An 18902-nucleotide genomic window follows, 5' to 3' on the forward strand; every position below is an offset into this window, starting at 1 on the left:
CAACCTTCCAAACACTAATACCTTGGTTTACCCTTGCAGACATCTCACTCTTCAGCTTAAACTGTCGGTAGGAAGGGGGCCCAGTCCGGGAGCAAAACGAACCTTGCACCTAACACTGAAGACGGTATCCTCGCCAGATCAAGACCTGCGCCTCCGGGGGAACCAGGTGAGCGTTACAGAACGCGAAGCCTTACCACATAATTCCCGCCCAGGTGCAATGGAAACCTCAGACACAGACCAGTTGGCCCAATTACTCGGGGAGTTGAGGGCGGAAGTACACGCTGCACGTCAGGAAACAAATGCCCTAAGGAGGGAGTTAGTGGTCTCCAAAGAGCGAACAGACGATTTGGCTAGACAATTGCTGCAAGCCCAAGCTGGACAAACTCCTCTACCAACCCCAAGTGGGGGCCACGCTCCTCCAGCTTCCTCGAATCCGGTGCAAATCAATCTACCAGGACATATACCTTTGGCTCCGCCCGAACGCTTTTCAGGTGATCCGAAAAGGTTTGCTGTGTTCTTCAATCAATGTCGCTTGCACTTTTTATGCAGACCCGCCGCTTTTCCAACGGACCAGGCTAAAGTGGCCTTCGTGCTCTCTTATCTCAGTGGCAGTGCCGCAGATTGGTCTGTTCCTTTAGTGTCTCAAGATGACCCCATTCTCCATAACTTTCAGGACTTCCAAGCCAGTATGGAGAAACTGTTCGCAAGGCACTATCAGGGACAGGCCTTGGACAATGAACTTCTTTCACTACGACAGGGCAATCAAGATCTTCTGACTTATATTGCATCATTTAACAGACTAGTGGTGGAAACCGGATGGCCGGAGGATAAGAGGATCACACTGTTTTACAGAGGTCTGCGTGGGGAGTTAAAAGACGTTCTGGCTCAAGTGGTAAATCCTCCACAAGACTGTTCCGAATATATCGATCTGGTAGTGCAATTGGATCATCGTCTACAGAATCGGAAATCCGATCGATCCAGATTTGAAACCCGACCTTTTTCAAGGCCACAAAGTTCTACGAAAGGAACTGATTCTGTGGAACCCATGCAAATAGGGGGTGTAAAAGGACCTTTAACCCAAAAGGAGAGAGAAAGGAGGAGACAACTGCAATTATGCCTCTATTGCGGAAACTCAGGGCACTTTCTTCGAGATTGTCCAGTGAAGCCCAAGAAGAAGATAGTAGGGGCGTCTGATAAAGGTACCGAGAATTCTGAGCCGGGAAACGACCTCGCCCGGCAAGTGTAGAGGTCCGCTTGCCGAGCGTTAAAACCAGTTCTTTGACCTCGCATTTCATCATGCCCATGGTCCTCGTGAGTCCTGAACAACCTAATCGTATGCATGCCATTAAAGCATACATTGATAGTGGCGCAATCGGGAATTACTTGGACTGTGAACTGGCCGCCAGGATGAATCTATCTCTTTGTCCAAAGACGGTGAAAGACGTCATTACCACCGTGGATGGGACGGAAATAGCTTCCGGACCCGTAACTCACACCACCATGGAAGTAACGTTAGTAAGCCAAGATGGGCATCAAGAGAAGATCGTGTTTGATGTGATCAAGGCCCCGCAGTTTCAAGTCATCTTGGGAGTTCCTTGGTTGGAGAAACACAATCCTCAAATTGATTGGCGAGCAAAGACAATCCGGTTTCCAGAATGCGCTTCTACCTGCTACCCTCAGCCCTCCACCAAACTAGCTGCAACTGTTTCTGAGAGTCCACAACTGCCTCCTGAATACCAGGAATTCCAAGATGTCTTTCGGAAAGACCAAGCTAATTCCTTGCCTCCCCACAGATCATACGACTGTCAGATAGACCTGATTCCCGGATCCACTCCTCCGTGCAGTCGGATTTATGCCCTTACTGAACCTGAAAATCGCCACCTAAGGCAATATTTGGACCAGTACCTGGCTAATGGATTCATCCGTCCTTCGAAGTCCCCGGCCTCCTCAGCTCTGTTCTTCGTACCAAAAAAGGAGGGAGACTTAAGAACGTGTATAGACTACCGTGCCCTGAACCAGATTACAATTAAGAACAGGTATCCATTGCCATTGATCCCAGAACTACTTGACCAAGTCAAAAACGCCTGCATATATACTAAGTTGGACCTCAGAGGAGCCTACCATTTGGTGCGAATAAAGGAGGGCGATGAATGGAAGACGGCCTTTCGTACCAAGTATGGTCTGTTCGAGTATCAAGTGATGCCTTTCGGGTTGTGTAACGCACCGGCCGCATTCCAGTTCTTTATGAATGATGTGCTCCGTGAACTCATTGATGTGTGTGTAGTTGTATATATTGACGACATTCTGGTTTATTCGTCCTCTGAGGCAGAACACCAAAAACACGTCACCGCAGTACTGGAGAGGCTACGCAAACACAAACTTTTTGCAAAGTTAGAGAAATGCGTCTTTCATGTCACTGAGGTCGAATTTTTGGGATTTATTTTGTCACCTAACGGAGTTCACATGGACTCGAGGAAAGTAGACGCAATCATCAAGTGGCCCTCACCAACATCTGTAAAAGGGGTTCAAAGTATGTTGGGCTTCGCCAACTTCTATCGCAGGTTTATTCCAGACTTCTCTAGGGTAGTCCAACCCATTACAGCTCTCCTCAGAAAAAACAAACGTTTTGAATGGTCTACCGAGGCAGAACAAGCCTTCCAGGAGCTAAAGACTAAATTTACCTCCGCCCGATTTTAAAACATCCCCGCCCGGAACTACCTTACATCATCGAGACCGATGCCTCCAGCCTTGCTATGGGAGCAGTGCTTTCACAAAGAGATCCAGAAACCAACCAGTTGCACCCCGTGGCGTTTTGGTCTCGCAAATTATCAGCCCCAGAAATCAATTACACCATTACCGATAAGGAACTGTTGGCTATTAAGTCCGCCTTTAAGGCCTGGCGGCATTATCTCCTAGGAGCCCGGCACACAGTCACTGTCATTACTGACCATCGTAATCTACAGTATCTTAAATCAGCCAAAGCTCAATCCTCCAGACAACTTCGCTGGGCATTATTTTTTGCCGAATTTGATTTTATAATCACCTACCGACCAGGCAAGAAGAATGGTAAAGCGGATGCCCTCTCTCGAATTGGAGTAGATGACCACATGGTTAACCCTGAGCTCGTACCTATTATTCCTGAACAAAGAATCCTGGGTCTGATCGGCATGCAATCCATTGAAGAAATTGAAGCCCAGGTGAAACAACTTGTAACTCCAACAGACATACAAAAATCGCAGCTTCAGGGGGAAGACTTCACAGTAAAGAACGACTTATTATACTTCAAGGGACGACTTTATCTACCCTGTACCAGCTTACAAAATCAAGTCATCTCTTGTTATCACGACTCCTTAATGGAAGGACACCCCGGTATGGCCAAGACCTCGGAAAAGGTCAAGCGTCACTTCTGGTGGCCATCTTGGAGAAAAGACATCAGAAACTTTGTCATGTCCTGTGGAGTGTGCGCCCAGAACAAGAGTCCTAAGGAAAAACCAGCAGGCCTCTTACAACCAATTGGAATCCCACCTCATCCCTGGCATACCCTTTCCATGGACTTTATCACCGATTTACCTCCCTGTTCCGGATACAATACAATCCTGGTAATCGTAGACTTATTTTCAAAAATGGCACATTTCATCCCACTAAAGGGGCTACCGTCAGCAGCAATCCTGGCTCGAGAATTTCTTGAAAACATCGTTCGGTTGCATGGCTTTCCTTCCGTTTTAATCTCAGACAGAGGAAGCCAATTCATCTCCCACTTCTGGCGGAGTTGCTGTCGGTTGGCTCAAATTGATGTGAGGCTTTCTACCAGCCACCACCCACAAACCGATGGTCAGACCGAAAGGACCAATCAGACTTTGGAACAGTACCTACGCTGCATGCTGCAACAGACAGGAGGAACTTGGAAGGACATCCTTTGGATAGCCGAGTACGCTTATAATAACTCAGTCCACTCTGGAACCGGAAAGACCCCATTTTTTCTTTTGTATGGTAATCATCCTCGAACCTCTAACCTGGATCCACCTCAGGATCTTGGAACACCGGCAGTTGACCACCTACATTCAACCATCACCCAAGCCTTCAAGGAAGCTACTACCCACCTTCAAAGGGCCAAGGAACAATACAAGAAAGGAGCCGATCGACATCGAAAGGAAGCCCCTCAATACCAAATAGGAGATCAAGTCTGGTTATCCACCAAATATTTACCCCTAAAGGGACCACGCACCTTTAACCCAAGATACCTAGGACCCTACTCTGTCACTGCTATAATAAATCCAGTAGCGGTCAAGTTGGATTTACCCCCTCGCATGAAAATGCACCCAGTCTTCCATGTTTCACTACTAAAACCTGTTCAACCAGAAACCCGACTGACTAAATCTCCGGAACCTATCCTAGTCGACGGAGAACTTGAATTTGAAATCAAAAATATCCTGGATTCCAAGATCTCCAAATCAAAACTACACTACCTGATTGACTGGAAAGGCTACGGCCCCCAAGAAAGATCTTGGGAACCTGCAGAACATGTACGTGCACCCCGACTAATCAAGAAATTTCATCAGACATTTCCTAACAAACCAAGACCTCCGGAGAAGTCAACCTTGGGAGGGGCCTTGAGGGGGGGTGCTGTCATGATCCCTGCTTCCAAGGGGTCAGGACTTGCCCCACGACCTTGGAAGCAGGCCCATAACTCTGATCCCAGCAACCAGCCAGTCCCGATTGGGACCTTTTGGACCTTGTCCTGGCGTCAGTGGCGCCAGGCTCATGATGGTGACCGGTCCCGGCACTGGAAGCGCCGGGCTCATATCTCATATTAGGTAAGAGTGCTTGGTGGACCTACCTGTAGCAGACCATGCTGCTTACTTACCAGCTAACTGGTCTTCTGATCCTTCTCTGCCTGGGACTACTTTTCTGTCTGGGTGGAGCAGGAGCCACTCCCTGGAAGAAGAACACAGGAACTCTTCTAGAAATCTGGAACTCTTTTCTTACCTGGGTGGGTGTTAGGGAGAATTCTCTGGTTAGGCTGAATTTCCCTACCTAGTGAGTCCCCCAGCAGCTTTGCTGGATTTCTGGGGTTTAATTTTTTTCTCCTGCCAAGAGTGAGACTCTTTTACCCTCACTCTTGGACATGTTGAAGTGTGTTTTCTTGGTTAAACCTTGTGTTGAATGGGCTATGGGGTCTTTTACTCCATAGGGCCTCATGTATTTTTGTGATGTGGGTCACACAGCACCCTCTGTGCCGTGACCCAGGGGTGTCCTAGGGACTCCCCAACATAGACTCCATACCCTGGGACTGACTACTGTCTCCCAGGGCATGTAAAGTCACCAAAGACTTTGCTAGTCTTGAATCCTGAACAGAACCAGTACAAACCATCATATTGTGGACGTACTGGCTGGGGCAATTCGATTGCCCCAGGGTCTGTTAGTCGAGGGGGCACGTCTCCGTCCCCCCTGATCGAGTTTTGGCTGGTGGCAGTGGAAACTACTTTTTATATTCGACCGCGAATATTTCCCTATGGGATTTCCCATTGTTTTAGGCTAACACATTTAATTATTTATTTACGGTAGCCTTAAACATACCGCCGGTTTATATATTTATTTTTATAACTCCGGTTGGGACTTTTTGCCAAAACTTGATTCTAAAATGGCGTTGGTGTTCGCCTCTGTAACTCTGACCCAAAGTGGAGCCCTTTGTTCCACTTTTGGCGGGCTTCTCCACAGAAGCCCTCCAAAGTGGTGCCACTCTGTCTGGGGTACTTAGGAGGGGTGGAGGGGGATTTAGGCACCCTGGACTGAGTTACCTTGGTAACTCAAGTCGCACTCCGTCCTGATTGGCCCAAGTGGTGAGCCGCCCGGCTCACCACTTAGCATGTTTGAGTGACAGCTAGGCTGGGTGAATGGGGGTTTGCTGCATAAAAGCAGGGCTTTGGGGACTGGGACTTCAGAAGTCGCCACAGGACCAAGAATCCGACGAGGGAAGAGCTGAGCCGACCTGCTTCGACGACACCACCCGGTGGAGCCCTGCTGAACCGTCTCACCACTTTTTCCCGACGACCGAGGAGAACTCTTAACGGAGTGGCTCCTTCCCTTGACTGGTGGGGACAACCAGTTTTCGCCTTCTTTCCGTCCTTTTGAGGTATCTCGTGGCCGCCTTGCCTGTGCCAAGCACCCCGGCATCCGGAATACCACACTTTACCCCCATACCGCGAAAGTCGGTACCAACCCTTTAACCGGAGGACTCCGCGGCTGGTTTCTTCCCGGGCAGTGCTACGACCTTTCTCTTCTGCTCTTCAGCGAGATATTCTTCTCCCCTGACCGACGTCGAGCCTTGCTGTCGCTGCCTGGAACAACTGCCCCCGCTGGAGGATCCTTTCCGCTTAAGGTACTGTGTTCCGCCTGGCTTCCCTTGCTACCGACTGTACGGGGTAGATTTAGTCCCCGGCTTTCGAACCTGGGAGTGCCTGGGACACTTTGGCTAAACTTTCTGAGCCACTCTAAACTCTTTTTGACTCTTTGCAAGACTTTGAATCTCTAACTAACAGTGTGATCTTGGGCACATTTTCGCTCCGGCTACTCTAAGAGTGGGCCCTGCCTAGTGACTTTTGCTCACCTGTGACTTGATTCTTCTTTAAGCCTATTGCAAGTGTTCTGGACCTTAGAGTGGTGTGTCTAACCTATTTCTGCTTTTTCTCTCCCTTTCTTGGAAACTACTAGAGTGTCATCTAACGTTAAGCACTCACCTCTGTTTTAATTAAGTGGTGTTAACCTAGAGTTGTCTAGATAGGAGAAAGGATTGAATTTACTTTCAGTATAACTGTGTTGAAGTGCTTTTACTATATTTTTGCTAGAGTGTTTTTAACTTATGTGTATTTTAAATAAATAACTATATACTTTTGAAACCAAGCTCTGGTCAGTGTTTGCTTGTGCTATTGTGTTTTGGTACATATTGTGTATACTTTACATACTGCCTAACTCTTCTTGAGAGAAGTCTGACTGCTCAGCCACAGCTACCAGGTAAATCTGGGTGGTACAGACTGCTACCAAAGGGGTTTACTGCTCTACCTGTAGTCTTAAATCTTTTGCAGTGTTCCCCAAGGGAACTGCACAGGTTTCTGCCTAACACTGGTGTACAGCGGTGGGATTTGTATTGAGTATACATTTTATTGTGCTTTAGATACCTTAGTGCAACTAACCACAAAGCTTAGCACTGAAAAAGTAAAACCTCTAACATGTCAGTTATAGAAAGCTATAGTCAAGAGTCCCTTGCAGCCAAAACTGCTGATTGTTTAAGAGTGCTCTGTAAACATAAGGATCTCCTGACTAAGGGCAAGAAAATGGAGCTGATTGAAAGATTGTTAGCTAACCAAAGTCTGGGTGATGGTTCAGAGGAGCCTACCACTCCAGCAACTGTAGATGACAGTATTGAAGTTAACATGGAGCAAAATGTTGATGTTTCTGAGGAAGAGTCAGAAGAGGAGGGTGAGGCTGTTGTAACTGTCCCCCCTAGGCCTCTGCCTGCTCTACCTGCTGTGCCTACTGGACCTTTACCAGGTCCCACATTTAGTCCTCAGTACTTTGAACTGGAGAAAATGAAGCTAGAATTGGAGTATAAGAAACTTAATGCTCAAACTGACAAAGAACTAAGGCTAAGGGAAATGGAGCTCAAGTATGACTTAGAAATGAAGAAATTATCTGTTGAGAATGTTTCTCTCTCTGGCTCCTCTAGAAGTTCCAGTCCTAAAAGACCCCGGATGCCTAAAGAATTGGTTGGTATGTATGAGCCTAAGTTGGATGTGTTGGATTGGTTGTCTCTGTTTGAATATAATCATGGGCTCCAGAACATCACAGGAAATGACTTACTCACCTGGTTGTTCTCTAGGCTTCCCCCTGTTGCAACTGATGTGGTAATGGAGATGGGGGAGGAGGATAGGAAGGACTATGAATGTGTGAAACTAGCTTTGATAGCTAGGTTTGGGAAGACCCCTTCCCAGTATCTTAAGAGGTTTAGGAGCCTCAAAAAGCATGATGGTACCCCTTGGGCTACCTGGGTGAATGAATGTTTGAAAAACTTAGAGGGATGGATTAAGGGTTACAAGGTGAACACTTATGAAGGTATGAAGAATTTGTTTATGTTGGAGACTATTTATGATGCCTGCTCTCCTGAGCTCAGACAACACTTGGCTGATTCCAGGGAATTAGATTCCCGGAAGCTAGCTAAGGCTGCTGACTTGTGGGTTGCCAACAGGGCCACTCACAAGGATTCTGGGGTAACTCAGAAGAAGGATGGGGAAAAACAGTCTAAGAAGGACTCCAAAGAGAATTCTAATACTACAAATTCCAAAGAGGGCCCCAAACAAAACTATAAGGGTAAGCCACAAGGGAAACCAAATCAGGCTAGTGTACCTTCTGGTCCCAGACCAGAAGGAGGTCAGAACAAGCCTCCATTCCAGCGAGCCTTTGGCTCATGCTTTGTTTGTAAGGCTACTGACCATGTGAAAGGAGATCCCAGATGTAAGGGTAAACCTTCAGGGGTCCAGCTTGCCTCCTTAGCCTTCGCTCCAGAAGAGGAAGTACATATGGCAAGTGGAAACTTTCTATTACTAGCTGATGAACCCACTGGAGTCTCAGCTAGTGTTTCTTTAGTCTCTCTGGGGTTGTGGGAGCAACAGAATTTAGATGTCTATAACTCTATCCCAGATAATACTAAAGAGTATTATAAGGACAGTGTCCAGGTGAATGGTCAGGAGACTCCTGCCATTAGGGACACTGGAGCCAGCATAACTGTGGTGGATGAATCATTCTTCAAGGCAGAGGATGTTGCTAAGGCACCCAAATGCCTCACCAAGTTAGCTGGTGGGCCTGTGCAGATGTGTCCCCAGTTACCAGTTCTCATCCAATGTAATGATATGGCTGTAAAAATACCTGTCAGTGTACAATGTGAAGTGCCAGGTAGGGTTCTGTTGGGTAATGACCTCAAAGCTCTTGGAGTTGTATCTCATACCCCCAGACCTCCTAGCAAAAGGTTTCAGGAACTCACAAAACCTGCAAGGGAGAAAACCCTGAGAGGGTTATCTCAGGAGATGATGACAGAAATCACTCCTCTACCACTGGAGCAACTTACTGCAGTAACTACCAGATCAGGAGCAAAGGGGCAACCCAAGACTCCTAGGAAAAAGCCAGCAGCAAGCACTCCAGTGCTTCCAACAAGGACTTCCCCTAGGTTGTCCAAAGTTACACCTGTAACTCCCCCTCCAGCTGAGGCTGAGAGAGAGGTACAACCCTGTGTGGTTGAGCTAGACTCTGAGGAAGAGCTAGAAGGAGGCCCCAACCTTATTGGAGATTTGGACCCTGAGGACCATCCTGAGCTGCAGTCTTTACTGGCAGAAGGTGGGCCTAGCAGGGCAGCTTTTCGTAAGGGGCAAAGAGAATGTCCAACTCTGGAGGGTCTCCGCCACCAGGCAGCTTCTCAAGCTGATGGGCAAGAGCCTGGGAAGTATAGGTTGCACTGGGAAGATGGCCTCTTCTACAGTGAACCCACTGAGTCTGAACCTGGAGACTACAAACGCCTTGTAGTCCCACAAGAAAACAGACAACAGTTCTTACAACTAGCCCATGAGATACCTTTGGCTGGCCACTTGAGTTTCAAGAAGACCAAGGAAAGGCTCTCACTCTACTTTTATTGGCCAAAGATGGGGGCTGAAGTAGATAGATATTGTAAGAGCTGCCATACCTGCCAGACTTCTGGTAAGGTTGGTTCCAAGAATGTGGCACCTTTAGTGCCTCTCCCAGTTGTGGGAGTCCCATTTGAGAGGGTAGGGATTGACATTGTTGGTCCCCTTGATCCTCCAACCTCCTCAGGCAACAGGTTTATCCTTGTTGTAGTAGACCATGCTACTAGATACCCTGAGGCCATTCCTATGAGGACTGTTACAGCTCCGGCTGTGGCTAAGGCCCTCCTTGGTATTTTTACCAGGGTTGGGTTTCCTAAGGAGGTAATCTCTGACAGGGGGTCAAACTTTATGTCCCACTACATGAAGGCCATGTGGAAAACCTGTGGAGTTACCTACAAGTTCTCAACCGCCTACCACCCTCAGACAAACGGGTTGGTTGAAAGGTTTAACAGAACCATGAAGAGCATGATAGGTGCTTTAGAAGAACCCCTTAAGAAAAAGTGGGACCTTCTACTGCCATGCCTTCTCTTTGCTTATAGAGAAGTCCCTCAGGAGGGAGTAGGTTATTCTCCCTTTGAGCTTCTCTATGGCCATCCAGTCAGAGGTCCATTGGCCCTGATTAAGGAGGGGTTGGAAGGTGCTCCTCCCCTCAAGCCAGTCAGAGTGACTGACTATGTGATAGGTCTCCGGAGGAGAATGTCACACATGATGGCAGAAGCAAGTGACAACTTGAAAGCTGGTCAAGCCCTGGTCAAACATTGGCACGACCAGAAGGCTAACATGGTTGAGTTTACTCAAGACCAGCTAGTTCTAGTTATGCTCCCAACAAGGCAGAGGGCCTTGCAAGACAAATGGATGGGACCCTTCAAGGTTGTGGGAAAACTTGGAGAGGTCAACTATCTGGTGGATCTGGGCAGACCCAGGGAAGCTCCTAGAGTCTTCCACACCAACCGACTAAAAGCCTACATCTCCAGACCTGATGTAGGAGCCTTGCTCCTAGCTTCAGCTGCAGAGGAGGAAGAGAGTGAATCTCTCCCTGATCTCCTCAGAGGTGTACCTTTAGATGAAAAAGTTGAAGGAGTCAATCTCTCTTCAGACCTGACACCTGAGCAACAAGAGGAGTGCAAATCTATGTTAAATCAGTTTGCCTCCCTGTTCTCACTGTCACCAGGCTTGACCCCTTGGGGCCAGCATGAGATACTCACTGGTGACTGTCTGCCAGTCAAAAGCAGAGGATACAGAATGTCGGAACATATCAGAGCCCACATCAAAGGAGAGGTCAAGAAGATGCTTGATCTCGGGGTAATAGAGCCCTCTACTAGTCCATGGTCTAGCCCAGTTGTGTTAGTACCAAAGGCAGGATCCAAAGACTTGAGATTCTGTGTGGACTATAGAGCTCTAAATGCAGTCACCAAGACTGATGCCCACCCTTTGCCCAGGACAGATGAGTTGGTGGATAAACTTGGTGCAGCCAAGTACCTCAGCACATTTGACCTGACGTCAGGCTATTGGCAAATAGCCCTGACAGACCATGCCAAGGAGAAAACTGCATTTTCGACCCCAGTTGGCTTGTACCAGTTTAAGGTCATGCCTTTTGGACTAAAAAATGCACCTGCCACATTCCAAAGGATGGTGAACCAGGTTCTGGCTGGGATGGAAGATTTCTGCATGGCATACTTGGATGACATTGCAGTCTTCAGCCACTCCTGGGAAGAACATGTGAACCACCTAGGACATGTGTTGCAGGCTCTGAAACAGGCCCATTTGACAATCAAAGCCAGTAAGTGCCAGATTGGTCAAAGTAAAGTGGTCTACCTTGGACATGAGGTAGGAGGTGGAGAAATAAGGCCTTTGCCCAGCAAGATTGAAGCTGTGCAAAATTGGACAACACCAACTACTCAAACCCAAGTGAGAGCTTTTCTAGGCCTCACTGGGTATTACAGGAATTTCATTGAGAACTATGGGACCATAGCTTCTCCACTGAATGTAATCTCCTCTCCCAAATTCCCTAAGAAGGTAAAATGGAATGAGGAGTGCAATCAGGCCTTTGAAAAACTGAAGAGAGCTCTTTGCCAGGCTCCAGTATTGAGAGCTCCTGACTACCACCAACCTTTCATTGTACAAACTGATGCTTCCAATGTAGGTATAGGTGCAGTTCTAAGCCAACTGGATGAGAAGGGTAGGGAGCACCCCATTTGCTTCATCAGTAGGAAACTGAAGGATCCTGAGACAAGGTGGGCAACTATCGAAAGAGAATGCTTTGCTATTGTGTGGGCACTGAAGAAGTTTAGGCCATACTTGTATGGTTCTACTTTTGTTATTCAGACTGACCACCAACCCTTGAGATGGTTAATGCAAATGAAAGGGGAAAATCCAAAACTATTGAGATGGTCAATCTGCCTGCAAGGGTTTGATTTCACCATTGAGCACAGGTCAGGGTGTCACCATCAAAATGCTGATGGACTCTCTAGGATGTATATCATCGACTAGAGGTATGAGGTTCATCCAGGAGTGGATTAAATCCTCCTGTCCCTTAGTCTGGGGGGGGCGAGTGTTAGGGAGAATTCTCTGGTTAGGCTGAATTTCCCTACCTAGTGAGTCCCCCAGCAGCTTTGCTGGATTTCTGGGGTTTAATTTTTTTCTCCTGCCAAGAGTGAGACTCTTTTACCCTCACTCTTGGACATGTTGAAGTGTGTTTTCTTGGTTAAACCTTGTGTTGAATGGGCTATGGGGTCTTTTACTCCATAGGGCCTCATGTATTTTTGTGATGTGGGTCACACAGCACCCTCTGTGCCGTGACCCAGGGGTGTCCTAGGGACTCCCCAACATAGACTCCATACCCTGGGACTGACTACTGTCTCCCAGGGCATGTAAAGTCACCAAAGACTTTGCTAGTCTTGAATCCTGAACAGAACCAGTACAAACCATCATATTGTGGACGTACTGGCTGGGGCAATTCGATTGCCCCAGGGTCTGTTAGTCGAGGGGGCACGTCTCCGTCCCCCCTGATCGAGTTTTGGCTGGTGGCAGTGGAAACTACTTTTTATATTCGACCGCGAATATTTCCCTATGGGATTTCCCATTGTTTTAGGCTAACACATTTAATTATTTATTTACGGTAGCCTTAAACATACCGCCGGTTTATATATTTATTTTTATAACTCCGGTTGGGACTTTTTGCCAAAACTTGATTCTAAAATGGCGTTGGTGTTCGCCTCTGTAACTCTGACCCAAAGTGGAGCCCTTTGTTCCACTTTTGGCGGGCTTCTCCACAGAAGCCCTCCAAAGTGGTGCCACTCTGTCTGGGGTACTTAGGAGGGGTGGAGGGGGATTTAGGCACCCTGGACTGAGTTACCTTGGTAACTCAAGTCGCACTCCGTCCTGATTGGCCCAAGTGGTGAGCCGCCCGGCTCACCACTTAGCATGTTTGAGTGACAGCTAGGCTGGGTGAATGGGGGTTTGCTGCATAAAAGCAGGGCTTTGGGGACTGGGACTTCAGAAGTCGCCACAGGACCAAGAATCCGACGAGGGAAGAGCTGAGCCGACCTGCTTCGACGACACCACCCGGTGGAGCCCTGCTGAACCGTCTCACCACTTTTTCCCGACGACCGAGGAGAACTCTTAACGGAGTGGCTCCTTCCCTTGACTGGTGGGGACAACCAGTTTTCGCCTTCTTTCCGTCCTTTTGAGGTATCTCGTGGCCGCCTTGCCTGTGCCAAGCACCCCGGCATCCGGAATACCACACTTTACCCCCATACCGCGAAAGTCGGTACCAACCCTTTAACCGGAGGACTCCGCGGCTGGTTTCTTCCCGGGCAGTGCTACGACCTTTCTCTTCTGCTCTTCAGCGAGATATTCTTCTCCCCTGACCGACGTCGAGCCTTGCTGTCGCTGCCTGGAACAACTGCCCCCGCTGGAGGATCCTTTCCGCTTAAGGTACTGTGTTCCGCCTGGCTTCCCTTGCTACCGACTGTACGGGGTAGATTTAGTCCCCGGCTTTCGAACCTGGGAGTGCCTGGGACACTTTGGCTAAACTTTCTGAGCCACTCTAAACTCTTTTTGACTCTTTGCAAGACTTTGAATCTCTAACTAACAGTGTGATCTTGGGCACATTTTCGCTCCGGCTACTCTAAGAGTGGGCCCTGCCTAGTGACTTTTGCTCACCTGTGACTTGATTCTTCTTTAAGCCTATTGCAAGTGTTCTGGACCTTAGAGTGGTGTGTCTAACCTATTTCTGCTTTTTCTCTCCCTTTCTTGGAAACTACTAGAGTGTCATCTAACGTTAAGCACTCACCTCTGTTTTAATTAAGTGGTGTTAACCTAGAGTTGTCTAGATAGGAGAAAGGATTGAATTTACTTTCAGTATAACTGTGTTGAAGTGCTTTTACTATATTTTTGCTAGAGTGTTTTTAACTTATGTGTATTTTAAATAAATAACTATATACTTTTGAAACCAAGCTCTGGTCAGTGTTTGCTTGTGCTATTGTGTTTTGGTACATATTGTGTATACTTTACATACTGCCTAACTCTTCTTGAGAGAAGTCTGACTGCTCAGCCACAGCTACCAGGTAAATCTGGGTGGTACAGACTGCTACCAAAGGGGTTTACTGCTCTACCTGTAGTCTTAAATCTTTTGCAGTGTTCCCCAAGGGAACTGCACAGGTTTCTGCCTAACAGTGGGGCCGTGGAAGAAGACGCCTAAGCACTACAGAAGGCTATTTAAACCACACCCGATTGGTTTCACGTGCTTCGCGTTATTCTGCATCTGCAGCAGGACGCTCACCGTGTCAGCTCCAGGAAACCTCCAGCTCCAGATCCTGTGAATACTAAATAACCTGCTGGAATCCAACCTTCAGTCTTCTTCAGTATTCTGCAGCTCCTGCAAGACAAGGACACAGGTTAGGCTAAAGCAAGGGCAGCGAATCTACTTACCTAATCCAGTGGCAGCATCCGAAGCGCCTTTTTCTGCCTTTCTCTTTCGGCATCCGACATCTGCAAAGAGAAAGAACTTCGGTCAGGAATATTTAACCACAGAGCCTGCTTACCTGTGTTACGCCCATACCAACTCAGCTCGCGCTGCATTTCGGCACCTGCAAAGACAAAAGAGACATTACGGTGCATTCTACAGCACTAGAATAGTCTTTCTACTTACGTGCCATTAGAAGGATAATCTTCATCGCCACAGCATCTAAAAAGGGAAAAGACATAGACTTTAAAGACTTAAGACTTTTGAACGAGAAGAGAACAATCTAAAAGGAACTTTAGTACTTACGAGGCACGCTCGTGCATTAACGGCGTCTTCGCTCTTAGCAAATCCTCTGCTATCAAGAGGCAGAGCTCGCATCCAGTGAAGCAACTGGACCCAGCACCCCTGCACAAGACGCAGGATGGAGAGCCCGGCAATTACCTATATAAGGTAAGCGCAATAACAATCCAGTTCCACGGGGAAAGAAAGGGCGAGAGGGGCAAGGAACTTTCCCAACCTTCCAAACACTAATACCTTGGTTTACCCTTGCAGACATCTCACTCTTCAGCTTAAACTGTCGGTAGGAAGGGGGCCCAGTCCGGGAGCAAAACGAACCTTGCACCTAACACTGAAGACGGTATCCTCGCCAGATCAAGACCTGCGCCTCCGGGGGAACCAGGTGAGCGTTACAACAGCCCTCGCATGTGTCAGCCCCACGGCCCTGTACACCCCCACCCATACTCGACCCCATACAAACAGATGTGCAACCGGCACAATGGCGAATGATCACCACACGCACTGCTCACAATCAGGATGCATGTACACTCACCGCTCGACTCCAGACGGGTCTGCTTCTCTAGGACCTGGACGTGGAGCGCTGGGGATATGCGTTCCAGGACCCCCATCTGTTCTTCCGACAAGTGGCCCCGGCGCCCCTTGGCATCCGCTGCCTTCAAGAGGCGCCGGGCCTTGTTCAGGGTCCTGGACCTGAAGTCCTCCCAGCGCTTCCTGACATGTTGTAAGTCCCGGACTGCCACCCCCTCCACGTTGATGGCAGTCACGATGTCAGTCCAGATCCGAGTCCGCCCTTCCTTGTCGCGCGGGAACTTCCGAAGAGGGCATCATACTGCCCCAGGACTTGCTCCACCATGACACCAACTTCGGTGGCACTGAAGGTGGTGCCCCTCTGCCTCTCTGGCCGGGGGTTGTCAGTGGTCACAGATGGTGTTTGCCCCGACATGACAACCCCAGAGGCAGGAGTGGGTGGGAAACTGGGTCCTGGGGCTGGGCTGTGGAGCGATGGAATTCCAGTCAGGAGTCTTCGGTTCCAGCAGGGGTGGTCACAGCAACAGCACCCCTGGCTGATGTGCAGGCAGCAAATGGCAGTGCACGTGGGCAGCAGGCAGTCAGGCAGCAGCAGATGGCAGGTGGGAGCGTGCTCGGGGCTCTGGGGGGCAGTAGTTCGGCCTTCTGGGCAGGAGCGTGGTCTTCCGTGTGCTTACGCGTGGCCAGCTTGGTACGGAGTGATTTGGCACGTGAAAATCCTGCACGTCAGCGGGAAAACCGAGGAAAGGCCCTTAGCGCGTAAGCGCATCAGCACGCACACGCGATTCTATTGGACCAAAGGCCCTCAGCGCGTAAGCGCGTGTGTGACGTGACCCGCACGGGTGTTTCCCACACAGCACGTGATGACAGAGCACACGTGGAAAGACTGCACGTCAGAGTGTCATCGCGTGTGATTGGTGGAAATGTCCGTACACGCAGAAGTGACAAAGCGTGTAATTGGTGGAAATGGCCATACACGCAGAAGTCACAAAGCGTGTAATTGGTGGAAATGGCCCTAGCGCGTAGACGCCGCGTAAGTGACGCTGGACGTGTGGGCCTGTATAAAAGGTACGCGTAGAACACCATTTCCTTGTACGTGCTTTTCGTGGAGAGCGAGTGGGTGAATTCTGTACTTCTTGTCGGTTCACACGCGATTTACTTCACGGCGTTTCAAGTTCGTATTCCCTGTTACCTCTGACAGATTTTTCTCCTTTTACTCTTTTACTGGTTTACCTGGGCCTGTTCCCTCAAACAGTGTTCCCTTCTACTGTTGTCCTGTCTCCTCAGACAGCGTACAAATCTTCTTTTGGCGGGGGTGTTGCCAACCAAACGCGCTCCTTTTTCACGCTCTTTTACCTGGCAGACGGTGAGTCACGCACGTATCTAACATCTGTGCTTGCCCCGTGTGTAGCCTACCCCTTCAGAGGTCATTCTAGGCTGCGTGTGACACGCATACGTTCATTCTTGTGTTACTGGGTGCCACAGCGTAGTGCAGGTTTTTCTTTCTGCACACGTGGTCTAGGAGGGGTTGCGTGCACGTCATCTCCCTTTTTTGGGGCTCCTGTGCATAGCATGACCCGTCATCTTTCCCCAGGGGTTACAATCAGCCTTGCAAGAGCACTAGGGTACAATTACCATCTGGTACCCAACCCATTTGACCCCCAATTGCCCAGGACTATATTTTACTGCCACTCCCATACGCACATTAACATCAGTGCCATGGCTGGGAGGCCAGGATTCCGTAAGGGTGGCAAAGGTGGAAGAGCCACAAGTGGTGGCCGTGGTGGATCCGGTAGGGGGCGTGGTCGTTACTTGCAGGGTGAGCCTGTCCCCCCATGTGTGGAGGACCAGTCAAGGGCACCCATAATCCCCCCCCTCCCGTTGAGGCTGATGTGGCTGACACCATCCATGCTCAGCCCTTGTTGGACCAGCCCATTGTGGCACCAGACCTGGCTGACTCCATGGCTGACTTCCAGGTCAGCAGGCCTATGACACGTGCGCTGGTGCACGTTGATGTCACCATGCCAAGTGCATCTGGGGCAGCAAGGTCATCTGCTGCACCAAGTAGGCAGGGCGGAGAGGCTGCAGGGGCAGCTGCGGCTCCATCCACCCCAGCCCTCACACACCCAGCCCGGACAGTGTCGGTCCTAGTCCATGCTGCTGATATTCCCCCTGACACAATCACACTAGAGCCAATGCCTGCACCAACTCCCATGCTGAGTGTGCAATCCCACACTCCTGATACAGAGTCCACCAGGGCTCCTGCCCCTAGTGTCCAGAGCGGCGCAGGACACTCAGGATCACCACCACCTTCCAAGCGGAAGAGGAAGAGTGCTCGTCCAGCACAGGCTGATGCCCCAGACACGGCTACACAGTCCGGCCCATCCAGGAAGCCCAGCTTCACGGATGACGAACTGAATGCACTTGTCGAGTATGTGTCCGCACATGACAACGAGATGGTCATTGTTGCAGGATCCAAGACCACACCTGCACAACGCCAGGCACACTGGCAGACCGTTGCGGACATCGTAAGTGCCCTTGGAATCATGAGGCGCACAGCCAATGATTGCTATAAGCGCTGGAATGACCTAAAGCGCAGGGCAAAGAGTAAGCTGGCCTCAAGTCATGCCGCAACTCTAGTGACTGGAGGTGGGTCTCCAGTAGTAGACATGGAACTCACTCCACATGAGTCAGTCGCTGGGACCTACGTCACGGAGGAACAGATCCAAGGCGTGGGAGATTTGGCTGATTACGAGGCATTGTCCGGTGAGTGCACATGCATGTGTGTGTCATCCATGTGCATGGTGTGTGTGAGGGCTTCTGTTTGTGTGCCAGGTGAGAGTGTGTGCGCCTGAGTCGTATGGGTCAGCCATGTGCTTCATGCAATACATCCTGCGCAGCTGCATTTGCCCATAGCTGTATCCCTTCTGCCAACAGTAGACATCTAGCCCAACTGCACGCCAGTTGCCCTTGAAGTGTCACCTTGCCACAACATTGTTGCAAAATTTTCCACTGTTCATTTAGTCAGATTTTTTACATTCCACCACTTTTACTAGGCATGTCGCAGTCCTCTAGTCACATGTCTGACATGGCTATGGTAAAGTGGAGTGACTTTGTTACCTGGATATCATTTGTTCAAACATGTCCCTGTGCAATTGGACCATTTCGGACTGGCAGCTCCGGGTGAAGAATCTGACCTGTTTGAATTAGAAAAGCTATTACATGCGGGAACTGGACAGAATGAATAGGTGCTGCCCTCCTCTCCATCTTCACTCAATAGCAATGGTACATGCCATCTGTGTGATGGCATGTGTTTTTCACCTGCCAATCACAGGCCAATGTGTGATGCCACTGCCAGGCAGCATGCAGAGAATTTGTTCATCTTCAATCTTGGTGTCATCAGTGTGTGCCATTTGCCTGCCCTTCATACGGAGTGAGGGTGC

The sequence above is a fragment of the Ambystoma mexicanum genome, chromosome 3q (assembly GCF_040938575.1).
Source record: "Ambystoma mexicanum isolate Mex_15411 chromosome 3q, UKY_AmexF1_1, whole genome shotgun sequence".
Lineage (NCBI taxonomy): Eukaryota > Metazoa > Chordata > Amphibia > Caudata > Ambystomatidae > Ambystoma > Ambystoma mexicanum.